The sequence below is a fragment of the Halichoerus grypus genome, chromosome 8, assembly GCF_964656455.1.
Source record: "Halichoerus grypus chromosome 8, mHalGry1.hap1.1, whole genome shotgun sequence".
In the NCBI taxonomy this organism is placed as follows: domain Eukaryota; kingdom Metazoa; phylum Chordata; class Mammalia; order Carnivora; family Phocidae; genus Halichoerus; species Halichoerus grypus.
The window spans coordinates 143,369,474-143,395,174 of record NC_135719.1 but is presented as its reverse complement, the minus strand read 5'-3'; the positions used below and the strand labels follow the sequence as shown (position 1 = coordinate 143,395,174).

The following is a 25,701-nucleotide window of genomic DNA, read 5'->3' as shown; positions in this document are numbered from 1 at the left end:
TCTGAAAACCGTCCCTCTGACCCGCTCTGAGGGCCAGACCCCGTCACTGTGTGAGCTGAGACCACGTGGCACGGCTATTTCCCCTGCATGGTCCCTGCTTGGCCAGCATTTCTCAAATTTGGTCTAATCCCAAGTCCTTAGACCCTTCCCCCCGCTCTAGGCTCAGTCAGTCATTGGAACCTTCCCCTGTGTGTGAGTGGCAGGGCCAGAGTCCCCAAGAGGCTGAGGCATCCCCCGTCCAACAAAGACCAAAGGATCACAGGGATTGTGTGAGTTTAGGGCAGGGCTGGAATGGGGCCCTAGGGTTTCGCCTGCGGGGATGGCACGGGAGCCTTCTTGTTTTCAATGTTTTCCCAAACCTCTTCCCCTGGCTGTTGCCCAGACCTGCCTGCCTTCCACCTCACGCAAGGGGAAATGGCACACTCTTTCCTCAAGCTTGTGGGGCTCCCCATCACCCCGCTGCTGCTGGGGCCTAGAAGGTCACAGGATGGCGTTCCTCCAAAGAAGAGGGAGCAGGCAGTGTCCTCTGGGGTTGCTCACCCTGGCCCCAGCCCGAGCCCTTCTCCCTTTTCGAGAAGGAATTCAAGAGGGTTGGCCCAGGGCCCCCCAGTGCCCCACACCTGGGCCAGAGCTCCCGCTTCCTATGGGCAGGAACCAGAGACAGCCCGTGACTCAGGGAGGCACATTCTAACCTGCCCGCCACAGCAACGCCCATTACCCACCCAGCCCCGGCTCACGCAGCTACCTGCCCTCAGCAGCCCTCACGGAGCACCCACCGCAGCTGTGGGGCTTCACAGGCAGGCACTCGCCCATGTCTACCCTTCCACCACCCTGCCAAATCATCTTCATGCTCAGGAAATGGGGGCGGGGGTTGGAGGACATAATTTGCTCAAAAACGTTACGCAGGGAAGGAGAACAGAGCTGGGACTCCAACCCGTGCCAAGCCCAGGCTCTGAACCGGTGTCCAGGTTTATCACTCTGCCCTGGACAGCCAGGGCCAGGGCCAGGACCAGGACCAGGACCAGGACCCGAGGGGCTTTCAGCCTGCCTGAGTTACCACTTCCCAGCAGCGGCATTGACAGACCCTCTCCCCTCTGCCGTCTGATTTAACTCCTGCCACCCCGGCAGCCAGCAAGCAGGGTACTTCGCAGACAGAGAGACTGAGGCTCAGAGAGGTTAAGGAACTTGTCCAGGGTCACACGGGGCTCATGAGCTGCACAGCTGTGAGTTAAAAGCCGGATTCCAGAGCCTAAACCCCACACCCATCCCTGCTTGCTCCTTGCTGCCAAAGTCCAAGGCAGCTACCCAGAGTCCATAAAAATCAAGTCACTAAATTGTTCACACAAGTACACACATGGCTGTCTCCATTCAGGAAGAAGACAAACCTAGAACAAACAAGATCATTCCTCCTGCGTGGAGCCCGTCTTGTTACTTGTCAGGACTGGAAAAGGAAGGGAACTTTCCCCCCAGCCCGAGAAATCAGCCCCTGGGACACTCACCTGCCGGCTCTCTCCTTGTGCTGGGACCTCCTGTCCTCCTGGCAGTGGGGAGGCAACTGGACCAGCCCCTGCCCGGGGGGCCCCCTTGTCCAGAGCGAGCCACACAGGCACCTCGGGTACTCCCTCGGTCCCGGCAGGGCTGCCTGATGTCCTCACCCCTCCTAGGAGCTGAAGAGGTGGAGGGAACGGCTCATCTTTCAAGGGCTGGGTGGTGATGTCACCGCCCTCCTGGGCACTTCCTCCCTCCACCTCCAGCCCAGCCCAGGGCTCCTGCCCAGCAACCAGGGGTGGCCAGTCCGGCTACAGTTTCTAGAACCCATGCCTGCAGAGGCCAGGCTGGGACAGCTGCCGCAACCCGGGGCTCTGCCTGCCCTGTGAGCCTTGAGAGCTCCGTGAGCCACATGGAAGATTTCCAGGTTAGCCCAAGGAATGTTCTATTGTGTAGACTGGCTGCCCTTTAGAGCCACAGGGTGGCAAAGGTGTCCAGTGCTCAAAAGCAGCAGGTCCTGGATCCCCGTCCCCGCGATCCCTGCCTAAGGACCTCGGGAAAGCGGCTTAACCTCTCTGAGCTGGGAGAGGAACAGAGAGCGTGACAAGTGTCATAGGGGGAGTGGTGAGGATTAATTACAGCCCTGACCCATCCGTAACTTGTGTTCTGTGTCAGGCATTTTTCTAAGCACCTAAATGGATGAACTCAGCTAATCCTCGCAGGAACCCAGGCAGACTTGCTCCAAAGTCTGTGTGCTTAACCGCCGTACTATCCCCTTTCTCAATTAAATGCAATCATGGATATGAAAAGTGGATTGCATAGCGGGTCACCCCTAAAAACTAGCATTCTTCCTTCTGGCATCGTGGTCGGCAGTTGGCTTACTGTGTAAGTGAGGGAGTTTGTCTAACACAACGTTCGGCTCTTCTCATTACTTCCCCCACCTGACTGTTTTGCTGTCCGAGTTCCAGCGTAAACAGGCAGCCGGCCTCCCAAGTGGCAGAAACGTGGAAAAGACTTTGGAGAAGGAGCACCTTCCCCTGTCTTGTTTTCTGGCGACCTGGGAGGTTTGTGCCCCCTCCCGCCGAATCTGGGGATGTTTGGCAACAGTCTCCTCCCACTTCAACACTGATTGGTTGTCTTGGCTTCACTCCGGAGACTTGGAGACTTATGGATCTTAGCAGCTTCAAAGCTTGCAAGGCAGGACCTTTCCAATGTATATATTTTTAAGGTCTTAAAACCTTTCCTTCAAAAGAGACCAGATAAAGTGGAATTGGGGAATAGATCGGAGGGTCAGAAGCCCACCTGCCGGTCTCCCCTTTCCCTGTTACCTTCTCTGAAGCAAGTCCACAAACAGTGATCCAGTTCCACTCCGTCCTCTTGGAGATAGGGAAACTGAGTCCCAGGAAGGTGTATCAGGATCTGCGCCTGACGTGGCCATGTGGACTGGTTGCATAGACTTGAGTCAAGTCCCTCCCCGGCCTGGGTGCCTCAGGTGACGCCCTGGAGTACTGGCCTGTCCTACCACATTAGGACTCATTACCCTGAGAGTTCTCACTTCCCAGATGGGGACAGGGCTCTGGGGAGAGACTGCATGGGGTCCACTAAATGGGTATGCAGCCCTCTAAATGGTACACAGAATCGTACGTGTGTGCCTTTTCTGGGTGAGAGGATCTATTGCCTTTCTCAGTTCAGGAAGACCAAAGCATGTTGAGACCCATCAGAACAGAGACTTCTCGAAATTCCCAGCTGGTACATTCTCGGGTACCTTGTCTATGGGATGAAAATCCTCAATTACCTGAATCCAATGTTGCTGCTTCTGTAAATACTATTGACTGAGAGAACTCCGAAAGGCATCCGTCTGTCTACACACTTTTCCATATACCGCTGTAATGTAGGGGTTTTTTTCCTAAGATTTTATTTATTTATTTGAGAGAGAGAGTGCACGTTAACATGAGAGGGAGGGAGAGACTCAGAAGGAGAGGGAGAAGCAGGCTCCCCACTGAGCATTGAGCCTGATGACGATGATGTGGGACTCGATCCCAGGACCCCAGGATCATGACCTGAGCTGAAGGCAGGCGCTTAATCGACTGAGCCACCCAGGTGTCCTGTAATGTAGTTTTGAACTTTTGAAGCTCAGGTTGGAGGCTGGTCAGTTTTTGTTAGCAGTTAAGTTCATGCTCCGACATTTCCCTTGCTGGGCTCTCACACTCTGGGCCGCTGTGTGCCTAATCACCTAGGGGTCAGGGACCGAATAACTGTGTCCGGCCTCATACCCTGGAACTCGGAAACTTATTCAAATTAGCCAGTCCACAGGGAGCCTGGGAATCCTAGCTAACCCCACCCTGCTTGCCACAGGTAAGCTGCTCCCTGCGTTCAGAGAGAACAGCACAAAAGCAACCTACAGACATGCATGTAGCTATGCCTTTTTATAAATGTCTGCCCCTCGACCCCAGTGTTCTGGAATGTTCTTGCCAACATCTGTGTGTGAGGCCAGGGTTGTCACTCCCTCCCCTCACCCCCCTACCTAGGAAGGCCCTTGTCCCTGGCCCTTTTGTACAGAACTCCACAGTCCTGACCAGAAAACCAACCCCTGTTCTCTGTGATGGGCAGCCACTGAGGGAAGGGCTGATCCGTCACACACACCCCAGGCAGACCCGTCCTGGAAAACCGGTAGGCAGAATTGAAAGGTAAGCTCTGACTGATGCATAGCAAAACACATGCAAAGCCTGTAGTTTTGCCTGGTTGGCACTAACCGCCACACCTGTGAGCCCTACAGAGCGGATCCCAGCCCCCGTGACCCTCCGTCCCGCCTCTGGTCCCCGCTCCCAGAGTCCCTTATACGGACGGCCCTGCTGGAGGCATTGACCTTGCGCACAGGCCCAGCTCCGGCCCAGTGGCTGCCTGCTATTGGCTACTTAATGTCGTTCTAAGGAAAGAAAGGTTAAAAATGTACCTTATCAGCATGCACTTTACCATTTATCTTCACATCGCCCAATGCCAGTTTTAAATGAGAATATCAGTGCATTTAAGTCATAGATGGAATCACCAAAATGACATAATTCATGCTTCATAGCTTGTATGTGCATATGTGTTTTATTCCCATCAGACACTGGGGAACACTGAAGAGTATAAGCTCATCTGTTTTTGTTTAACTTTGGGATATGGGAGGTCCCCCCACAGTTTCTGTTTGACTGGGCTTTCCCACCGCACCTAACCCTCCCAGATTCAGGGAGTGAGTGAAATCCCTGCTATTTCCGGTATGCCAGGAATACCCAGGAGGTGGGCTGGGAGAGGTGCTCTAGACAGCTGTGAGGAGGCCAGTCCCTCCTCAGTCCCTCTGTCCGTCTCCTTGCTGCTCTGGGAGGTGGGCGGTGGGCCCTGGTCCCCTTGGGCCTGGCAGACCGTTGAGCACCCCCAGGCTTGGTGGAAGGGAGCCCTCGGTCTGCCCGTCAGCCTGGCCACACTTCCTAACTCTGTCCTTGGCCCTGGGGCTGTCGCCAGTAGGTCTTGAGAGGTGGTTACTCACTTCCTGTGGCTGGGGCTAGGAAATCCTCAGGGTGAGGAGGGGAGGCTGGTTCCTGGCATCCTTTGGACCCTTTCTCCAAGGACTGACCACTGAGTCAGGGTCCCCAGGGAGCCGGCTCTGTGCAGGGTCCTCTATTCCCTATGGAACCTGGGTCCCCCTACCATGGCCCCCGCCGGGGCACCTGGCTGTCTGGTTAGCCCCCTGGGGTCCCCTAGGCTGGCACAGCAATGAGTCCTCTCCACTCCCCCTCCCACTCTCTCCTCCTCCTCCTCTTCATCTTCATCAGGAAGCTGAAGCTTGGAGGGGGGTCCAGTGAGCAGTGGAGGTGGGTTTTGGTGGCATCTGCCGTAGCTTCTTCTCCAAGGACTTGAGGGGGCAGGGGTGGGGGAAGGCTGGAGTGATTGGTTAAAATGTTTAGGGGTGTGCAGGGAGGGGGAGCTGGAGGGACATCGAAAGGCCCTCCCCACCCCCATTTGCCCTCCCAAATCCCAAATTTGGGTTCCATCCCCTTGGCCACCAGAGGTGGCGCTGTGGGCCCCATGCTCAGGGGAGACTCCGTGAGGAGGGCAAGCTGTCCTGGATGGGAACTCCCGTCCCATGTGTCTACCAGGGCCCCTTCACCGCCTAGGGCTGTGGCCCCCGTGGACCCCAGCTGGGGCTCACTCTGCGCTCTCCTAGCTGACCCTCCCTCACCTGGGCTGCCTTCCCCTCGCTCTCTAGCCAGCACGGTGCACCTGCTCCAGAAGCCCCCTGTCCCCTGAGCTCGGGGCAGCCCCTCACTTCCTGTCTGTGCTCTCCAAGTGCCCCAGACCCATCTTCCCTCAGGCGCTCCCAAACCCTGTCACTTGTCGCTGGGGTGGTTTGTGCACATGATTTTAGGTTCTGCTCTGTGCATCTGTTTCCCCTTAGACCACAGAGGAGATACTCCCGCCTGGTGGGGCGCGAGGCTCAGGTGAGGCGGTGGGTATGTGGTCCCGGCTGAGCAGCAGGGAGAGGCAAGGGGCCCTAAGGGGTGCAGACCTGACCTCCAGCCCCGCACCATCGCAGGTGCTCTAGCTTGGGCAGGGTCCCTGGCTCCTCGTGGTAAACCGGGATGTCACGTCTGCCCCAGGGCCCCTAGCAGCTGAGTGGGCATTTGGGGAGCCCTGCCCCTCACCAGATTAGTCCCCTCTTCCTGGTAGTATGAACCATAAGCACCCTTCCTTCCCTGTCTTTACAGAAAGCATAACATAAATTAACCACTTAAAAGTTCGTTGTCATTGAGCAGATTCGCCACGTTGTACCATCTCCTCAGTCAAGTTCCAGAATATTTCTGTTTCCCCCAAAGGAAACCCCGCACCTCCTGGTAGTCACTCCCCATTCCCCTTCTCCCCAGCACCCCCCCCCCCCCGGCAGCCATCCATCTGCTTCCTGTTTTGGGATTTACTTATTCTGCATATTTCCTACCAATCGAATCACGCAATCTGTGCCCTTTCGGGGCCGACCCCTTTCACTCCACCTAATGTTTTTGAGGCTCACCCACATAGCAGGGGTCTAAGCTTCCATCCTGTTTACAGCCGAGTAATATTCTACCTTCATTCATCCGTGCATCGTTGACGGACATTTGGGCTGTTTCTGCCTTTCGACAGCTGTGAGCATGCAGCTACGAACATCCGTGTAAAAGGATGTGAGCTGCTGTTTTCAGTTCTTTGGGGCACATCCCGGGAGTGGAATTGCTGGGTCATGTGGTGGCCCTATGTTTACCGTCTTGAGGACCGGCCGGACTGCTTTCCGCAGCAGCTGCAGCTGCCGTGTCCTCCCCGCCTGCTCCCCACCCGGGTCCACGCTCTCGGCCTCAGATGCCGCTGCAGACCAAGGGGCGCTTTGACCTGGGGCCTTCGGCGAGTGTCTGCTGACTCAGTGGCCAGCCCTTTAGCAGCAGCATTTGTACCCTCTTCACCCCCAACGTCGGTTAGGATCTCTTCAGTTCACTGAGGTCCATTCCCACGTGCTCCTCACTGAATTCTTATTTTTTTTTTTTTTAAAGATTCTATTCATTTGACAGAGAGAGAACGAGCAGGGTGAGCAGCAGGCAGAGGGAGAAGCTGTGTTCCCACTGAGCAGGGAGCCCGATGCGGGGCTCGGTTCCAGGACCCCGGGATCATGACCTGAGCCGAAGGCAGATGCTTAACGACTGAGCCCCCCAGGCGCCCCTGATTGGAGTGTTATAATGAGGCAGAGAGGTCGAGTATTTGGCCCAGAGTCGCCCAGCTCAAGAGAAGCTGAGTTGGAGCAGGAATCCAGGCCTGCCAACCCTAGTGCTCTGGCCTGCAAGATGCGGGGCACCAGCCCAGAGTCTCCATTTCCCAGCGGGTCGCCCCACAAGCCAGGCTGTCCCTGGGGCCTATCCGCCCTCCACCCCAACACCAATGCTCCGGCCTCCCTGGGAGAGAAGCATGCTAAGTACGTAACACCCTGGGCCACATTCCTCTGCCCAGGGCGGCTGGAGGCACAGGCAGGGGCCTGCATCCAGGTGCCCTTCACCCTTGAGTAATTCCCCTCGGGTTTACTTTCAGGTCTGTTTTCTGAACGCAGCCCCTGGCCCCTCGCTCTAGGCAGCCAGGCCCCACCAGGCAGGTTACAGGTGCCACCCCCCCCACAGGGTCAGCCTCCAGCTGGACATCACTGCACCACGTCCCCAACGAGGAAGCTGGGGCTCCCCGAGGTCAACAACCTGAGCTCAGGTACATGACCCAGCCACTCTCACCAAGGTCACTGCTGGGGCCCCAGCTGGTCTCCCACGGCCCCGCCCACCCCTCCCACCCTGCCTCCTCGCAGCTGCCGGAGGGATCGTTTTGTAATTAAAAAACTTAAAAAAAATGAAAAAGAAATGTGCACGCAGTAAAATTTACTCTTGGAGGTGTCTGGGTCGGTGGGTTTTGACAAATGCGGACTCGTGTACCCGGCACCCCAGCGCCCCCCAGAACAGTGCAATGCCCTACACGTGGGCCCCTTTGTACTCACGCCTCCCCTACTCTCTGAACTAGCGATCTGTGTTCTGTCCGAAGGGATTTGTAGGAAGGTTAATCACCCTCCTGGATGATCCAGGCCCGGTGGTCCAGCCAGCACTTTCCTGCCCAGGATACTGGCACCGCGGAGGGAACGTTCTTCCCTCTGGGCCCCTGGCCAAGCCCTCTACTCCTGAGTCCCCAGTCACAGCCTCAGTGGCTCCTCCCCAGGGAGCCTTCTCTGCCATCCTGGCTAAGCAGGTGTCCTCTGCCCCTGCCTGTTATCCTGTCGCCTGGGGGCTCTTCTGTGGGACACTCGCCGTGTGCAGTGCTGAGAGCTTGTTCGCCCGTGTGTCCCCTGTATGAACGCAGAGCTCCGTGAGGGCAAGGGCGGTGTCTACACCTTCCGCCCATGAACAGGCAGGCACACATTCGGTGCTCAATAACCGCTCAAGGAAGGCCGCAGACGGCTGTGAACCCGGTTGCTTTCGGATTCCCAACTGCACCTTTTCCATGATGCCTTGTGGCCTCCCCAGAATTCTCACACATCCGTCCATGTGTGCATCCAACCATCTGTCCATCCAACGCCCCCTGGGGCCAGATTTGTTTCGTGTGCCCATCCAGGGCTCACAGGACCGGGGGAAGGCTGGTCCCTGCTATCTCACGGTCGAGAGTTGAACAGCCCCCTCCCCGTGCCCTTCAGAGGCGGGAGAGGACCCTCCCCTCCATTTCCTCACCTGACTGTCACAGCTCTGTGAGGTGGGTGACACTGGGATCATCAACAGGAGGGAGAGTGACCTGCCCAGGGAGAGCAGGAGCTGAAGAGCTTGTTGGGCAGCCCAGTCCCCACAAAGCCACGCTGCGCTCTGAGGAAGGCCGCTCGGGGCGGCAGGAGGTGGGGCAAGGGGACAGCCCTTACATGGGGCCCTGGGGTGGGCCCAGTGAGAGCCTGGAGCCTGCGAGCCGGAGGCCCCCACCCACCCTGTGCCCAGAGGGGAAAGCAGGGTACTTTCGGCTGGCTTTTTCCCTTCCCTGCCCCACCAGGGAGCAGTGGGTCCCTGTGTTTCTTGGTAGGTCACAGAAGCATGCTGGAGACATGGGAGAGGGGTGCTCTGGGGCCAGGGGCGGGGTGCTCTGGGGCCGAGGGAGGAACCGGCCTCGGCGTCATGGTAACAGCAAGCATGCCCTATTGTTCCTGCCCCATAAATAAGCACCACCTTCCTAAATGCCCCCCTGTCACGAACCCTGATGGTGTCAAGCTGCACGCAGGATCCAGAGTTCCCTGTCGCCAGAAATAGGCGAGGGGGCCCCCCTACGAGGCAGAGATCATGTGGGTGGTGGCTGGCGGCCCTTCCGGGCACTGAGCTGTGTTCCCTTCCCAGACTGGAGTGATTCAGAAAGTAAGGAGGTGACCTCTTTCCTTCCCCGAGGATCACTTTTTTGATTCCAGGGTTTTTTTTTGTTTTTTGTTTTTTGTTTTTTGAGCCTAGAGGACATTTTAGCAATCAGATGGAAGCCCGAGCAGATCATGTCAAATTCCCGAGGATGACATGGTGCCTGGCACAGGCTGCCCGTGTAATCAGCACTCGCTGATGGACTAGACAGATGCCTTCTCTCCCTGCCCCCTGCGAGCACACAGCACCTAGAGACAGACAATGGAACCCGGGGCAAGTCTGGGCCCCCAAGGCCACCGTGAAACGCTCAGGTCTCTGGGGTGGGGTGGGGGCCGTGCAGCCAGCCCTGGTGCCCCAAAGCCCCCTCGGAGCCTGCTTCTGTGCCCACACAGCTCCCCTCTGCCGCTGTGCCCGGGGGGGGGGGTGGACGCCGCGCTGTCCCTGGCGCACCAGGGAGCCGGACGCAGCTGCCGCCACCTTCCCGGGACGCCTTCCCAGGTGCTCAGTAGCTTCGGCGTCAAAGGCCCGCGTGGGAATGTCTGATGGGAAATCCTGGTCGCGTACCTGCATCCCAACTTGCACGAGAGGGTGGGAACGCGTTTGCCATGCTCCAAGACTCAGGGGGTGGGGAGCCCCCAAACTCAGCAGGGGCATTCAGAGATGCAGGGGAGACCAACAAGAATAAACATGCTCACGACCCTCCCCTGCGGATATCCCACACTCGGGCCGATCCGTATCTGGCGTCGCCAGGCTTCTGAGCCTCCTCGGATGCTGCTCTTTGCATTGTCCCCACATCTTGGTGCGTCACCACATACATAGGTGTTCCTCTTGCTTCCCCCCCCGCCCCCCAATGTGATCATATCAACAGTTTGGGTGCATTAGTTTTCATGGTGTTATGCCCACGGGATAGGGAACCTAGTGTGGCTGTGTTGTGACTGGGGAGCCACGTGGCGTGCCATGAGTAGGTGTGTTGGTTTCCTAGGGCTGCTGTGACAAATGACATATGACATGCTTACGACAGCAGAAGGGTGTTCTCTCACAGTTCTGGGGGTCACGGGTCCGAGAGGAGGGTGTTGGCCAGGCTGCGCGCCTCCCGCTAGCCTCTAGTGGCCAGTGTTCCTTGGTGCTCCTTGGCTTATGGCCACCTCCTCCCACCTCTGCCTGTCACCTGCCTTCTCCTCTGTGTTGTCTGCTCTCCCCCTGCCTCCCTCTCATGAGGACACCGGGATGGTATCGAGACAATCCACGCAGACAATCCGGAATCTTGTCGTCTCCATCATTTCTGCAGAGACCCTTTTCTCCAAATAAGGGCACCTTTATCATTTCTTTGACAAGTTCCTCCCTCTGGTTTGCTTCCATTTTCTTTTTCTGCAACTTCTATGTCTTAGCTTTGGAACCACCTGTGCGGAATCTCTAATTCTTAGAATTTTTTTTACTCCTATTATTATTACTGCTCCTCTTCTTTTGGGAACTTCCTTTGATGTTATTTTTGAACGCTTCTTTCGAAGATTAGTTATCATATTTGAACCAGCTTTATTGGGTCATATAACGGACACATAATAAACCGTGCAAATTTAAAGTGTGCAGTTCGGCAAGTTTTTACACACGTATGCCACGAAGCCATGACCACAATCAAAATAACAAACACATACGTCCTGCCACGGAGCCCTTTAGGGACCCCTCCCTCGCAGCCCTGCCACCTCCACCTCTGGCCCCTGGATTAGTTTATATTACTTAGAGATTTAGAAAGATGGAAGCGTGCAGGGTGCCCTCTTTTTTGGTCTGGCTTCTTTTACTCAACATGATTATTTCAAAATTCACTTATGTCATTGCGCCTACCAATTGCTCATCACTTTTTACTGTTGTGTAGATGGATGTACCACAATTTGCTTATGCATTCATCTGGGCTGTTTCTGGTTTGGGGGCTATTATGAATAAGCTGCTATGAACATTCACGTTCAAGGCTTTGTAGGACACAGATTTCCTTTTCTCTTGGTTAAATAGCTGAGAGCGGGATGGCTGGGTCCTATGGTAAGTGTATGTTCAACTTCTTTTGCAAACTGCCAAACTGTTTTCCAAATTGCATAAATCATTTTATTTTTCCACCCGCAATGTATGGCAGTCCCAGTTAGCTCATAGTTACACTGGCATTTGGTAAGGTGAGTCTTCTTAATTTTAGCCAATCTTTATTTATTTATTTACTTACTTACTTACTTGAGAGAGAGAGAGCATGTGCACCGGGTAGGGGTGGGGTGGGGTGGGGACAGAGGGAGAGGGAGAGGGAATCTCAAGCAGACTCCGTGCCCGATGCAGAGCCTGACATGGGGCTCGATCTCATGACCCTGAGATCACCACTTGAGCCAAAATCAAGAGTCAGACGCCCAGCTGACTGAGCCACCCAGGCGCCCCATAATTTTAGCCAATCTGATAGGTGTGTAGTGGTATCTCATTGTGGTTTAATTTGCGTTTCAGTGGTGACTAATGATGTTGAGCGTCTTTTCATCTCCTTATTTGCCATCATATAATCTCTTTTGGTGAAATGTCTTTTCAAATCTTTGTCGGCTTTTTTATCGGATTGTAGGTCTCTTTATTGTTGGATTTTGATAGCTCTTTATATATTCTGGATGCAAGTCGTTTATCAGTTAGATACGTACTTTGCAGAGATTTTTCTTCCAATCTTAGTCATGATATTTTTAATGTATAAGAGTTCTGTGTATTCTTATTCACTTTTATAACATCCTATTCTTTAGTGGATGCAATATTTTGTTTTTGTGAGGATATTAATTATAATTTAAAAAATTTCTGCACTGTTTCTTCTGTTTTTTGCCCTGCTATCCTCTTTTCCTCTTTGCTTTTGGGTTAGCAGGTTTCCTCAAAGAGCCAGTGCCCCTGGCTGTCTTTTTATACTGAGGAGTGAGCTGGTCCTAGGTTCTGCATACCTGGGCTGGCCTCAGCGACAATTGCGCTTCCTAGAGAAAGAATCCAGCAGCAAGTCAGGAATGCTGCTGGGGAACCTTCAAATGTCAGTGCTACAAAGTTTCCTTTAGACCCACTCAGCTTCCCGGAGCAGAACCCTCCGTCCCCTGCGCGGGGAGGCCATAGCCCGGCCACTGGTCTTTCTGGGACAGGACAGGGAGGGATCTGTGGGTGCCAGAGTGCAATGGGCAGATTTTCACTGAATCCTACGCTGTTAAGTGTCATGCCTCATCTCTACCCTCTCTCGTTTGATTTTTCCAGAGGAGAAACCTCATGTCTTAGGGCTGGAGGTGGCATGGAAGGAAGGAGAAGCTGATGTTGGCGTCAGACAGGACAACTGGCGCCCCAGCTAGTTCGCAGAGACACTTTCTCCCAATCTCCACCCCTCCCCCCTGCCCCACCCCTCCTCCCTGCAGTCCTGAATCCAACACCTTCCTTCCACAGCACCTGCTGCCTCAAGGATTGAGTCCCTGTGGGTTCTGTGATCAAGGGGTCTGTTTTTCTTGGGTTCCCCTCTTCATGCCGTTAGATAGGAACCACCTCCATTCTGCCAGATCTTTCTTCTGCTTTCTGCCAACTAAGTATCCCCTAACTCAGCTGCTATGGCCTCTGCCAGTTTTATGATCTTATAGGGTAGTATCTTTTTTTGGTAGTATCTCTACTAACATTTTAAAGGGGTTTGGGGGAGGGAGGAGACCATGGATGGCCAGGTGCCACTTTGACCAAAACCACTATTTCTCTTTTTGCCTATAACCCCCCTTCTTTTCATATGACTTATTTGGCTACCCCTGCTGCCTGTCCACCCTCCCTGAGTCATTGCCTGCTATCCCTCCCTGTACCTCTTGCCCCTCACTGCCTTCTGTCCCCTCTCTACCAGGCCAGCCGGTCCCGCACAGCCCAGCACCCTGATGCCACCATCGACTTAGAATTGTCGGTCCCAGCAGGGCCCCAGATGCTGCCCAGAGCCTCCCCTGGTCCCATCTACTGGTCCTTCTGCTTTCCCTCCAACTTCCAAACCTCCCTCTTCCCTGTCATCCCAAGCAAATGCCCCTCCTGCTACCTCACAGAGAAAACCGGTGTCCCGGGATGGGACACTTCCCATCACTTCCCATCGCGCAGGCTCCCACGGTCCTCTCCAGCCTGGACACTGGCTCCAGGGTGCCCCCCAAACCCCAGTCTCTGCCCTGTAGTCCAAGGGCCCCTGGGAAGACAGAGGTCAGCTCTGTCACTTAACCCTTCAGTGCTGCCCAGTGTTCTTCCAATAAAGGCCGAACATCGGTGGTGCTTGGCCTGTCTTCTCCTCTTATGTCGTCTGCCCCACTCCGCCTGCCCCACAATCTCCCCTGAGCTTTCCCCCGGTCCCACGGAGAACAGGGACTCTGCATTTTCGTGTTTGCTTTGTTGCAGGCGTCCGAGTGAATATTGAACAACAGCCCTGTGACGTGACATGTTTGGGTCACGGGGAGGGTGTTAGGTCTGGGCCACTGTCACAGAGCCCCATAGCCTGGCTGGAGAAAGGCCACAGCAGACCCCTCTTGTCTCATGGCTCTGGGGGCCGAAGTCTGAGACTGGGCACTGGGAAAGGATGGGTCCAGCCTTCTCTCCCAGCCTCTTGGCTGTGACAATTTCATTCCAATCTCCACGTGGTGTTCTCCCAGTGTGTCTGTGTCCAGATCTCTCCCCCTTTTATAAGGACACAGACGTATTGGATCAGGCCCACCCTAATGACCTCATCTTAATTCGATCCCCTGCAAAGACCCTGTTTCCCAATGAGGTCACATTCCCAGGTACGGGGGTTAGGACTTCAAATCTTTCTTGGGAGACACCATTCAATCCATGGCCCCTGTGTCTCCCTGCCGTAGACCGCGCATCTGCCGAGAGAGGTCATTCCCCTTCCCTTGGCATCTGGAGGCAAGCAGGTGCTCGGCATCTTTGTCCGCCTGCCATGGAGGTCTTTTACATATCGGCAGATGGATGAACAAATGCTTTCAAGAGTGAATCTTTACCCATCAACCAGTATCGGGCCATGTTAACACGTGGCTTTGTGGCACACGCTGGGACTCGGGTGCTGGTAGGCACCCTGCACGGTGGAGGCCGTGGGCTGCCTGGTCCGCATGCTGGCCCTGCTGTGAATCTCAGGCCAGGCCTCAGGAGGGCTTCCTCAGCTGTCATAGGCAGCTGGAAACAGTGCCGAGCGGGTGGCTTGCGTAAGGACCTCGTGGGTGCCGCACGCCCGGGGCCCGGCATGCTCCTGTCATTTACTATTATCCCGGGTCTGGGATTAAACATCCCGTGGCCACAGCAGCAGTGGGCCGCTCCCGGAACCGGATCTGCCTTCCCGCATCTGTTGTTGGGGGGCGGGAGGATGCTGCGCGCGGGGCTCAGCGAGGGGAGGCAGCTCCAAGCCCTGTGCGGAGGCCAGGTCCAGTCCTTGCCCCCTCCCCGGGGTCACTGTGGGGCTCCCACACTTCCTTATTTTATGCTCATTTAATTACATGCTCATTTACTTGAGAGGGCAATGTCAGGACAGCTCGAGGCCTGTCACCCTCTGCCAGACGAGGTCGCGGGAGCTCATGCACAGCTCTGGGACTTTGGCCATCTCTTCTGGAAGTTTCCACCCGGACCAGGACCCCCTTGAAGGTGCAGGCTGGGGACACACCCTGAAAAGAACCTTCAAGCCAGTCGGGCAGTGTTCACCTTCCCACCCCCACCTATAATAAGAAATGATCATCAGCTATTATCAGCACCTCCCGGTGCACAGAACTAGGCTTAAGGCTTTCTTTAATTATTACTTTATTTAATATTCAAAACACACCTGTGAAGTAGGTGTCTCATTTTACCTGTGGGGGTGCTGAGGCTCAGAGAGAAGCAGTAACTTGCTCCAGCTCACGGAACTAAGAGAAGGGGGTGTGCTCAGCGCTCGGACCCCAGGTCCAGTGTCTAGGCACCCATAGGGGCTCGCGATACCCCACCGGCCAGTAGCCTGGGATACCTGGTGTCCCACGGCAGCTCTGGGCAGGTGCTGGAAGAAACTCCTTCCAGAGCGGAGACAGAGCCAAAGGCTTCTGGACAGGGCATTTATTTGGGAGGTGACCACATGCGCTGAGCCATGGTGGGGGGAACTGGGCTCACCTCCGTCCCACAGAAGGCGAAGGCAGAGGGTGCCTCAATACCCTCCTCCTCCCAGGCTCCCAGTCCCCTGGATCACCATATTAATTCCCTTGCCTTTCCCAGATTCTAGAAGCTGCCTGCATCCCTGGGCTCCTAGGCCTTCCAGCTTCCAGGCCAGCAATGGCCTGTCTGTCCCTCAGATATGGTTCTGGGTCAACCCTGCAGACCCACGCCTAAGCTAGAGAGTAAGTACAAGGAAAAGGGAGTCAAAACCAAAAGGACACAGAAGAAGGAAGCAGCTCACTGTATCCGCCCAGCACTCAGGCCCACGTCTTCCAAGAACAGCCCCTCTGATTCCCTATAAGAGGCCCCCTTGGTCCCCATTGCATGCAGTTTCGTGGGGGCTGTAAATCAAGCGGTAGGTGTGTGGCTGAGTTGGGTGGATCAGAGGATCTCCTCCAGGAACTTGACCTTTGAGAGGATGGTTGTGAGGACGGAATGTGGTCAGGGTGCTTTGGTGCAGAAGGACACGTGAGGGCTTCTGACCTGTTGGCGATGTTCTGTTTCTTAACCTGGCTGGTGGGTGCATGGAAGGCTGGTTTACATCATATTCTTGACACCATACTGATAATATTGTGAATGTAGTTTTTCTCTCCCCCCCAGCTTTATTAAGAAATAATTGATATGCATCACTGTATGGGTTTCAGGTGGACAGTATGATGGTTTGATTTACATATATTGTGAATGAATGTCAGCTTTCATATGCAGGGTATAATTGGGTCACAAAAATCAGGCAATGGTGGTGGGCTGATTTGTCCTGCTTGCGGAAATCTCAAGGGACCCTGTTGCTAGTCCCTGGTGCTGGGTGTCTCCCCTGATTGCACCACGTCCTTCCCAAGACTTGGCTGTCTGGCTTCTGTCATTCTGGGAGCTTTCCCAATTTCTCTGCCTTTTCCTCATCCCCGTCCTTGTCCTCAGTCTCCCTCTCCTTACATAAGCCAGAATTGGTTTCTGTGGCTTATAATCAAAAAGCCCCGCCTGAAACAAAGGGAACGTGATATGGACGTGTGTGAGTACGAGCATGCCAGTGTATATGAGTGTGCATGTGTGAGCGTGGGGGAGTATGTAGGCGTGTGAGTGTACAAGCGTCGTGTGTGTGAGTGTGTAGGACCCACTGAGGAAAGCTGACCCAGTTTTCTGCCATTACAGGCAGGGAAAGACGGGGATACCCCTGTTTTCTGTTTGTGGTCCCAGGTTCACCTCCAGGCCGGCGTGGCTGCAGCGGCAGAATCTGGTGGCTCAAGGGTTACTTGGGGCAGAAAAGCGTGAAGTGGATTCTGCTCCCAGGCAGAGGAAGTCTTGGCAATGAGACAGGGCATCCGGGCCAGGACGCAGAAGGAAAGAGATGGCTGTGGATCGCAGTCAAGGCTGAGGGCCTGTGGCCATCCTCTGATCCAACTTCTCGCTATATAGACCCAAGTTAAGTCACCTGCCCCGGGTGACACAGAGACTAGGCAGCTGAGCTGGGTCTTGGATCTGAACTTGCTGTTAGGCTGTCGCCTTAGAAATGAAAGACAGAAGCTGGGATGAGACCTGGGGCTCCAGCAACTGGGGTCCGGAATGTGGGGCTGGATGATCAGGGTGTGAGAGGGGAGTGCTGGGAGAGGGGTGGCGCAGAGTCCCGTGTGGGTGAGAGTTCTCAGGACGGGCTCGGCCACACTGCTGGTGTGTTGTCCTGGCTTGTGCAAAGATGCCGGCATGTCTGAGTGTGAGCTTTGTCATCCAGACAAACAATATGTGGTCAGGGATGAGAAAGAATGATCACTGTACCCAACTGGAAACACATATTTGGATCATGATGGACATTCATATATCCTTTGAAGTGCTATGCAGGCCTACTATGTGCCCTGCTCACAGGCTGGGGACTCCATGAGGGCCAAGCAGCCTTCTTGCTGGAGAAACCAAGACATTTGGGGAAGACAGATAGTAAACGTGCAATTTTACACATAGTTACTGTTTAGCCACTTTTGTACTAAGTGTCAGGGACTAGTTTCCACGGACATGACATTATAAGCTGATGCTGGAAGAAGGAGGGTTTGGCAGGGAGCATGGGCAGCATAGATCCCAGGGGGTGGGAACAGCATGTGCAAAGAGCCGGGGGCTGGGAGAATGTACCTCACTGGTAGGACGGGAGGAAGAAGGCTTTTTGTGATGAGTGAAGGTGAGCTTGATGGGGCCTTGTGGGGGTTTTGGGGGAATGGAGGGGCTTGGTCTGAGGGTCGAAGAGAGGGAGAGGTGGAGAAAGGCTTTGTCAGCCACGGAAAGTGGTTTGGACTTTGTCCACAGGCTAAGGGAAGCCACTAGGGGATCAGTGTATGCGTGTGCGCAAGTGTGTGTATGTGTGTGTCAGTCACTTTCCCTCTCTATATCTTACTGATTCTGTTTCTTTGATGGACTCTGACTAATCCAGATCTCTCTTTCGGCCCCTCCAGGACCCCTCTCTGCTCTCGTATGGGAACTCCACGTTTTCATGGCCCCTGGCAGCTTACAGCCCTGGCCGCATCCATCCCCCGTTTGCTCCCTGAGGTCCCGTGAGGCCGGCTCCAGGAAGACCGCTATCGGACCGCGAGCCCCATAGCAGTCAAGTGCAGACTGCCTGGTCTGAACCACAGTTCTGCCCCGCACGTGGGTGCATATCTAAACTGCTAGTGCCTCAGTTTACTCATCTCTAAGGAAGGGGTGATCCTGTTAGCACCCACCTCACGATTGGGGCGAGGGTTGCAATACCTCCGATCTCCGTTTTACTGAGGGAAGTCCGGGAGTCAGACAGGTGAAGAGGTTGCATGCTTTCTTTGCAAGTTAGAGACCCAGCCCGTGAGGCCTTCCTTACCTCTTAAAGCCTCAGTTTACCTGTCTGCAAGGTGGGTAGGACCAGGCCCGCTCACTGGGAGGCTGTAAGCAGGGCCAGTTGCCCCGTGCTGTTTGTGCCCCTGAGCAAAGGCCGAGCTGGCTGGTTGTCCCTGGAGAAAATGCTAGAGGACCAATCTCCCTGAGGCCTGGCAAGGCTGGGCAAGCACTGGCTATAAATAATCTCAAGGTGCTAGTCTGGATGTCTCTGGTGCTCTCTCCAACCTCCCACAGTGGGGGGCGAATTACTGACTCTTTCCCGCAAAATGGAAAAATACTTCTGACTTATTACCGACCCACGTGCCAAACCCAGCAGTCGCCAGCAGCCAAGGGGCCTACAGAGCCAAGGGCCGCAAACCTCTCTGCTCAGGGAAGGTTACTGAGATATGTGAGACTTTCTTTAATTGGCCAAATAGACAAGCCGACCTTAAACCCGAGACCAGGCTCATCTTTCTCAGGTGAACTGATGAAAAAAATCCCTCTGCTCTGTAATGTTCGGAGACAGAGAATCATGTAGTGTGACTGGCTAGGTTTCAGCCTGAGTGTCATGGGACTGAGGTTTGCTCATACATTCATTCAGTACTCATTCATTTAACCCAAATTTTAAAAGCACTTCCTAAGCTCTAAGTGCTGGGATATTGCAGTAAACCAAACAGGCCAAGCCCCTGACCTCATGCAGTTTGTATTTTGGAGGGAGGACGCTAAAAATAAATAAGAGTAATAAAAGCCCTGAGGACACTGACAGAGTGACCAGCAGGGTCTGACCAGCCAGGATAAGGGAATGCTAGCTGCAGTAACAAGTCATCCTCAGAGCCCGGGCCTGATGCAGTGAGGCTCTGCTTCTAGCTCACTTCATAGCACAATGTGGGTATAGGGGAGGCTCTGCTCCCCCAGTCTTGGAGGAGCCAGGCCCCTGCTGTCACGTGACCCGCCTGTCCCCAGTGCCTGGTGTCCTGGAGCCCTCCACAGATCCTTGCACTGGGCCAGTAGCCAAGGGGAGAGAGACATCACGGGAGATTGTGAGATAGTTTTAGGGACAGGCTTGGAAGGGGTGCACTTGACTCCTGCCCACCACCTTTCATCTGTCAGAACTCAGATCCCTGATCTCTCCTAGACCACCCAAGGAGGTGGGGCTGGGAGGGGCCGGATAGCCATGGACGGCAAAAACCTGCCAGGTTCTTCTCCAGTCCCCTGAATGGGAGCAGGAAGGACCAGATTATGTAGGGCTTGTAGGTCATGGTCGGGAATCTGGATTTTTTTTTTAAAGATTTTATTTATTTGACAGAGAGAGACACAGCGAGACAGAGAGAGAGAGAGAGCACGAGCAGGGGGAGTGGGAGAGGGAGAAGCAGGCTTCCCCGCCGAGCAGGGAGCCCGATGTGGGGCTCGATCCCAGGACCCTGGGATCATGACCTGAGCTGAAGGCAGCTGCTTAACAACTGAGCCACCCAGGCGCTCCAGGAATCTGGATTTTGTTCTAGGGGCTGGGAGCCTGATGGAAGACTGAAAAGAAAAGTGACAACATCTGGTTTACATTTGTGATGTGCCTCGGACACTAACCGGCTGTGCTATGTGTCCAAGCACAAGCCACATAAACTTGCGGGCTTCCAATTTCTTCATCTAGAACATGAGGAGAAAGGGTACCCAGATGATTTAAAAAAAAAAAAAAAGATTTATTTATTTATTTTAGAGAGAGAGAGAGAGCAGGGGAGGGGCCGAGGGAGAGAATCTTCAAGCAGATTCCCTGCTGAATGTGGAGCCCGACTTGGGGCTCGGTCCCACGACCCTGAGATCATGATCTGAGCTGAAACCAAGAGCTGGGCACTCAACCGCCTGAGTCACCCAGGCGTCCTGCCTGATTATACTTAATACCCCTCACCTCCACATCCCTACCTCTTCTATGGCTTCCTGGGGCCTCAGCAAACAAGACCACTCTACCACTGCTGAGGACAATCCTGGGGGTCCAAAGCAGAATGCGACAAGGGCAGGAAGGAGCCCCTCCACCAAACGGCTTTCCAGGCTGCTGGTCTTTCCCACTTTCCCAGTAATGACACAGAACGTCCCTCCCTGCTCTTCCTGCCTCCTTGATGATCAACAAAAACCCACTGGTTTCATGAATCATCTTCTGCCCAGAAGAGCCTTCCAATTCCTCTCCTGGACCCAATTCACACACAACCTAGCAGGTTCCCCTCAACATCTCCTTTTCCTACTTACTCCTGTCCACAGTGATTTCTCTCTTCTCTGCAGTCCCACAAACCTCAGGGTGTATATTACCCAATTTAGTAAATGGCTTGCTCATTGATTTATGATTCATTATTTTTAAAGGCTCATGTTTGTTGAGTGCTTTTTGTGAGCAGTTGAATTCAAGACTGTAAAGGCCCAGCACGCCTTAGAAGGTGGACAACTGTGAGATTTGCCTACATGGCAGAAGCAGATAAACCCTGGTGCCTCTGTGGCTTGAGCAATGAAGGTTTATTTCTTACACACATCACAAGCCAGTTAGATTTTCCTCCAAGCTTGGACTATACATGCTGAGTTTTTTTCTGTATATTTTCAATATTTTCTACAGTGAGAAAACAAGTGCCAGGATTTGTTTAAATTAGTTGATTGATTTTTCTTAGCTGATTTATTTCCATAAAGACAGATCACAAGAACAAAAAAGTTGTCCACCCAGTGGGGCACTTGACAACAGCATTCTTACTAGTAGAAATAATTTCTTACACTTATGAGCCCAGTTCTTTGCAGTTTTCACAGTACTCCTGCATATATTATTTCCCATTTCACTTATTCCTCAGGAAGCTCCAGTCCCACCCATGGTCCACCGGGTCCTGGCAGGAGTCTGGGTGGCGGAGAGGGGCCGTGCACCCAGGAGTCGTTGGGTCGACTGGGTATTCGTGCGTCGATGAATTCAGGAATAAAGTCATGAATGAATTTAGTGAGTTCCTGCCCGGTGGGCCCCAGATCACAAAGGGCCTCGCATGCCATGCGGTGGGGTTTGGGGGGTCTCCTGTTGGCGTCGGGGGCAGCGAAACAGGGGCCTACGGCTGTCGGCCTTGGTTTCAAAGCTCATTGCTATGAATACTGGTCGGAGCTGGGTGAACACGGAGGTGGTGATTCTGGGACACATCGGGGGGCAAGGTGGGGGGAAGCTGCAGAAGCCCAAGGTGTGCCTGCAGGCTGGAGACAAAGAGCCAACCCAGAGCTCTTTCTAGAACCTCATTTCTTAGCCTCCGGATGGCTGGGCTGTTAGGATCTGCCTGCTGTATCATCTTCAAGCACTCAGAAGGGCTCTGCCGGCACAGCTGGGCCTGGAGCCCCAGGGGTCCCTCCAGATGCTCCGGAGAGCCCAGAAGCTCTGCAGGCAAACACGTTGTTTCAATTTCTCATTTGTGTATCTCAGAATCCCGGGAACATAAACAAAGCCATGTTTGTCAGCTGTGGTCACCTCTCGGGGGTGAGTCAAGGTGTCCTGTGCCAGTCTTGCCCACCCGGGACTTTCTGTGGGTAGGCGGGGTGCACGTGCATGTGCACACACACACACATACACGCACACACATGCAGACTCACACAATCACACGTAGAGACACACACAGACACATGCACACACTCACACACAGATACACGCACGCACTCGTGCATGTTTAGACACACACAGACACACGCACACACTCACACACGTACAGACACACACAGATACACACGCGCGCGCACACACACTCATACACACACACACGCAAGACTCAGAGATCTGCTCTGTGTCCTGGTTCTGCTCTGACCTTTCCCCTCTGTGAAGGCTGTGGGTTTCTGAGTTGATTTCTAGTGCTGTGATTCCACAGGGGGAATCCCATTATGGATAAAATATCATGCTTGAAAAAAATTAAATGATGTTTTGGGATAATTTAGAGACCTTCCAGAAGAAGTGTGGAGGATGTTCTTACTGCCTCCTAATTCCTGCCTTTTAATCAAATTTAAGCCATTATGTGCTTTTTATCTTCAAAGCTCTTTTGGAAACTTGGGAGAGCTCCTGATAAGAAGGGAATTTTGGATTTGCATGCAACTGTGTTAACTCTTTCAAGTCCATGGTGGCCGTTTTCTAAGATTCAGTGGCCATAGAGCCAGAAGGGACCTTTCGTCATCTGGATAGGGAAACTGAGGCCCCCGGGGGGAGGAGGGTCAGGTTAGTGCAGAGCCAGTGGTGGGACCCAGGACTCCTGACTTTGTCAATGTAGGGAGTGTAAGAGCAAGGTCTTCAAAGTAAAAAAGACCCTTCAGGGAATCCAGTTCAGCCAACTAAGAGTCCCAGATGGCAGGCACGTTATTTAAAATCGGTAAATCTTCGTTTTGTCCTCTGACAAGTGGGGTAGTTTCTAGTTCATAAGGCTAATGTTGGGATTACATAAGATGATGATGATAAAGTACTTAGCCCAGTGCCAAAAACAAGGAAAGTGCTGGAAAAACGTTAGCTCTACAATGATTGCCCCAATGTCCAAATAAGGAAACTGAGGCTCAGAAAGTTTGGGCCTCTTGTTGGGCGTGGCTCCAGAGTCTGTGTCCCTACCTACCACATGCACTGTTTGTGCACAGGGGAAAGCAGCATGCACCTCGAACTCCTTTCGGCAGGAGTGTGACATGTCTCAGAGAGAGATCCCTGGGCAAGCCCATGGGGAACAGAAGCCGGGCCCCCAGGGGCCTGCGTGAGGGCAGAAACATCCTGCTCCCGGCCAGCAGAAGGATGCTGGTTAGTCTGACGTGTGAGAGGAGGGAGGGGATAGAGAGAGGAAGGGAAGTGCCCAAACCTGGGCAGGGGGTGATGGATGCACAGTGCAACCTTTACCCCGGCCACCGGGGCCTTAAATTGCTGAAGTCACAAGATGTGGCAGTTGAAGGGGTCTTGGGCTTCACAAGCAGGACGCCGAGGCCAGCACGGAGCTAGAGCTCTGGGGAACAGCATGGGAAAACCTGGAGGGAAGAGCTCCAGGAAGCAGGCTGTTGAGAAGCCATGAGAATCATTGTGGGGGTGGGAGGCTGGGGTGTTGGGGGAGAAGGGCCCTCTGGAGGCTCTGAGCCCGTGAATTAAGAGTTTGGGTAAGATTTCTCCAAATCCCTGAAGGGCACGGGGGCCAGGCTTGACCCCTAGGTTTTGTGTGTCTAAATCAGTTTAGTTGGTTTTCCATGAACCTGGAGAGACAGCCCCGAGAAATTTGCTTCCTCCCTGGGCTGTGCCGGATGCCTGGGGCTGCGTCACTTGGTGCCTTGTGTTCCAGGACCAGTCCCACCAAGCCTTCCATGCCCTGTCCCCTCAGCCTCGGGCGGGACCTGGGCCTCCTGGATCCCCCAGGACTGCCCACCTCCACAGACACTCTGCACATCTCCTCCTCTGACCCCATCAGCCACCCGCCTCTCCCTTCCTCCGAGCACTCCGGAACTCATGGTCAGTCCTGAGTTCTGGTCTTTCCACCTTGTACGGACCCAAGCCTGGTATCTGTGGAGAACCCTGCTCCTCCCCTCCCCCAGTCTTCTCAAGAGGTTGACTTCTCCTCTTTTTTTTTTTTAAGATTTTATTTATTTATTTGGCAGAGAGAGAGAGAGCACAAACAGGGGGAGGGGCAGAGGGAGAGGGAGAAGCAGGCTCCCCACTGAGCAGGGAGCCTGACGTGGGGCTCGATCCCAGGACCCTGAGATCATGACCCTAGCCGAAGGCAGATGCCTAACTGACTGAGCCACCCAGGCGCCCCACGAGGTTGATTTTTCCTATCACGTGCCACAATCTCAGGATCTGGGAGCAGTGGAGTGAACATCTGTCTCTCTTCCCTCGACTTCCACATTGTCTCCTTCCTGCACAAAACTCCAGTTCCTCCCAAGTACACTGCCTGTCTTCACGAAGCTTGCTCCTTCTCATGACTGGCGTTTCCTGATTGCCCCCTTAGTTACCAATAATATCAGTACTTGATTCGCTGACTCCCCATCACTGTGACCTTCAGTGCTCTTGGCATGTGCCATCTGTCTGTTCTAGAAGCAGAGCCTGAGACTGGATTCTTGTTCAGATGATTGCTTGGAGAGTACTCCCGGAAAAGGGGAGCAAGGTAAGCCAGATGGGCAGGTGGAAGAAAACCTGAATGGTAAAGTGATCTTTGCTGGAGGCCAGCTTCAACCTGATCCCAGGGGAGCTCTGGAAAGTTGGCTGCACCGAAGCTCCTTCCATTCTCCAGGGGGACAACCTCCATGCCCGCCATCCATCTGCCATTGGCTGAGGTCTGCAAATCGCAGGAGTGCGGCCTCCGGGAGCCTGGGCAGCAGCCGCCCCACCCCCTACCCCCAAGAACCTCCCAGTTGCCTGATCTCAAGGGGTGGCCCATGACCTTTCCCACCACCCATCTCAGCCACCCATTCCAATCTTGATTTCCAGCCTCCCACTTGCTGACCACCATCTCCTGTTTTTCCAGCTCACCTCCTTCGGAAACATCTCTGCCTCAACCGTCTGCTCTCCTCTGTCTGCACCTGTAAGCTGATTGGAGCTGGGAAAAATCATACAATGGAGTGGCTGTCCTCCTTTCATATTTAGGAGCAAAGATCTCTAGAGGGCGACGAACTCTTGCATTAAATCCATGTGCTCTTTCCTAGAAACTTCCCTTTGTACATCCCTAGTCGTCTTCGTTCTCTGTGTTTTCCATGTGGCTTCCTTCCCTCCCTCTTGGCTAATGATCTGATCTCAGATTTTATAGAGGCTGTCACTGTATCTAGATGAGAAAACCTTGTTGCTGAGTCCCAACCCACTGTATCGGTCTCCACATGCCCCACAATGGAAGCCATGTCCTACTTTCTGTCCGCGTGGCTCAGGATTTCATCCCCCACTGGCTCTGGCATGTTTCTTTGGTAACTGTCACCTGTCCTTTTCCCATCACCCATTATACCCTTTCTGCTGGCTGCCCCAGTATGCCCAGTGGCAGCCTGGGAAACTTCCTTGACCCCACGCCCTCCTCCATCCCCCACCCACTCTCCTGCTCCCCGCCCAGCACTGCAGAGTTGTCCTGACTTGTTAGCTCCATTTTCTCACCTCCTCCTCTAAGCCTTTCCAACTGGGGTCTTGTCCCCATGATTCCCCACAAGATGGTTCTAGGTAACCCATGCCTTCCACGGCACCAAAACTGATGCTCACTTCCCTCGGCCTCCCTGTGCCATTTCATGTGATTTGTCACAGTGTCCTTCAGAAACTCTCCCTCCCTAGGCTTCCCCCCTACAGGCTGCGGCTGCTTCGCTGGGTCCTTCTCCTGCAGCAGACCCCAAAGTGCCGGGGCGCCCAGAGTGCCCAGAG

At 54.1% G+C, this 25,701-nt stretch overlaps 1 protein-coding gene and 1 long non-coding RNA gene across 3 annotated transcripts in view; one reads left to right on the top strand and one right to left on the bottom strand.

The window, feature by feature from the left end:
• Positions 1-1,855, bottom strand: part of BDKRB2 (bradykinin receptor B2) — a 30,302-nt gene extending 28,447 nt beyond the window's left edge. The window contains exon 1 of one of the 2 annotated variants that reach the window (XM_036104688.2): positions 1,500-1,855. The gene's annotated coding sequence lies outside the window, so the exon portion shown is untranslated. The remainder of the gene's footprint in view (positions 1-1,499) is intronic. The other variant, XM_036104685.2, reaches the window with a different exon arrangement.
• Positions 1-25,324, top strand: part of LOC118543575 (uncharacterized) — a 50,078-nt gene extending 24,754 nt beyond the window's left edge. Inside the window, exons 2-3 of the long non-coding RNA XR_004921142.2 lie at positions 24,403-24,472; positions 24,833-25,324. This is a non-coding gene — a long non-coding RNA (uncharacterized LOC118543575). The remainder of the gene's footprint in view (positions 1-24,402; positions 24,473-24,832) is intronic.
• The last annotated feature ends 377 nt before the right edge of the window (positions 25,325-25,701 follow it).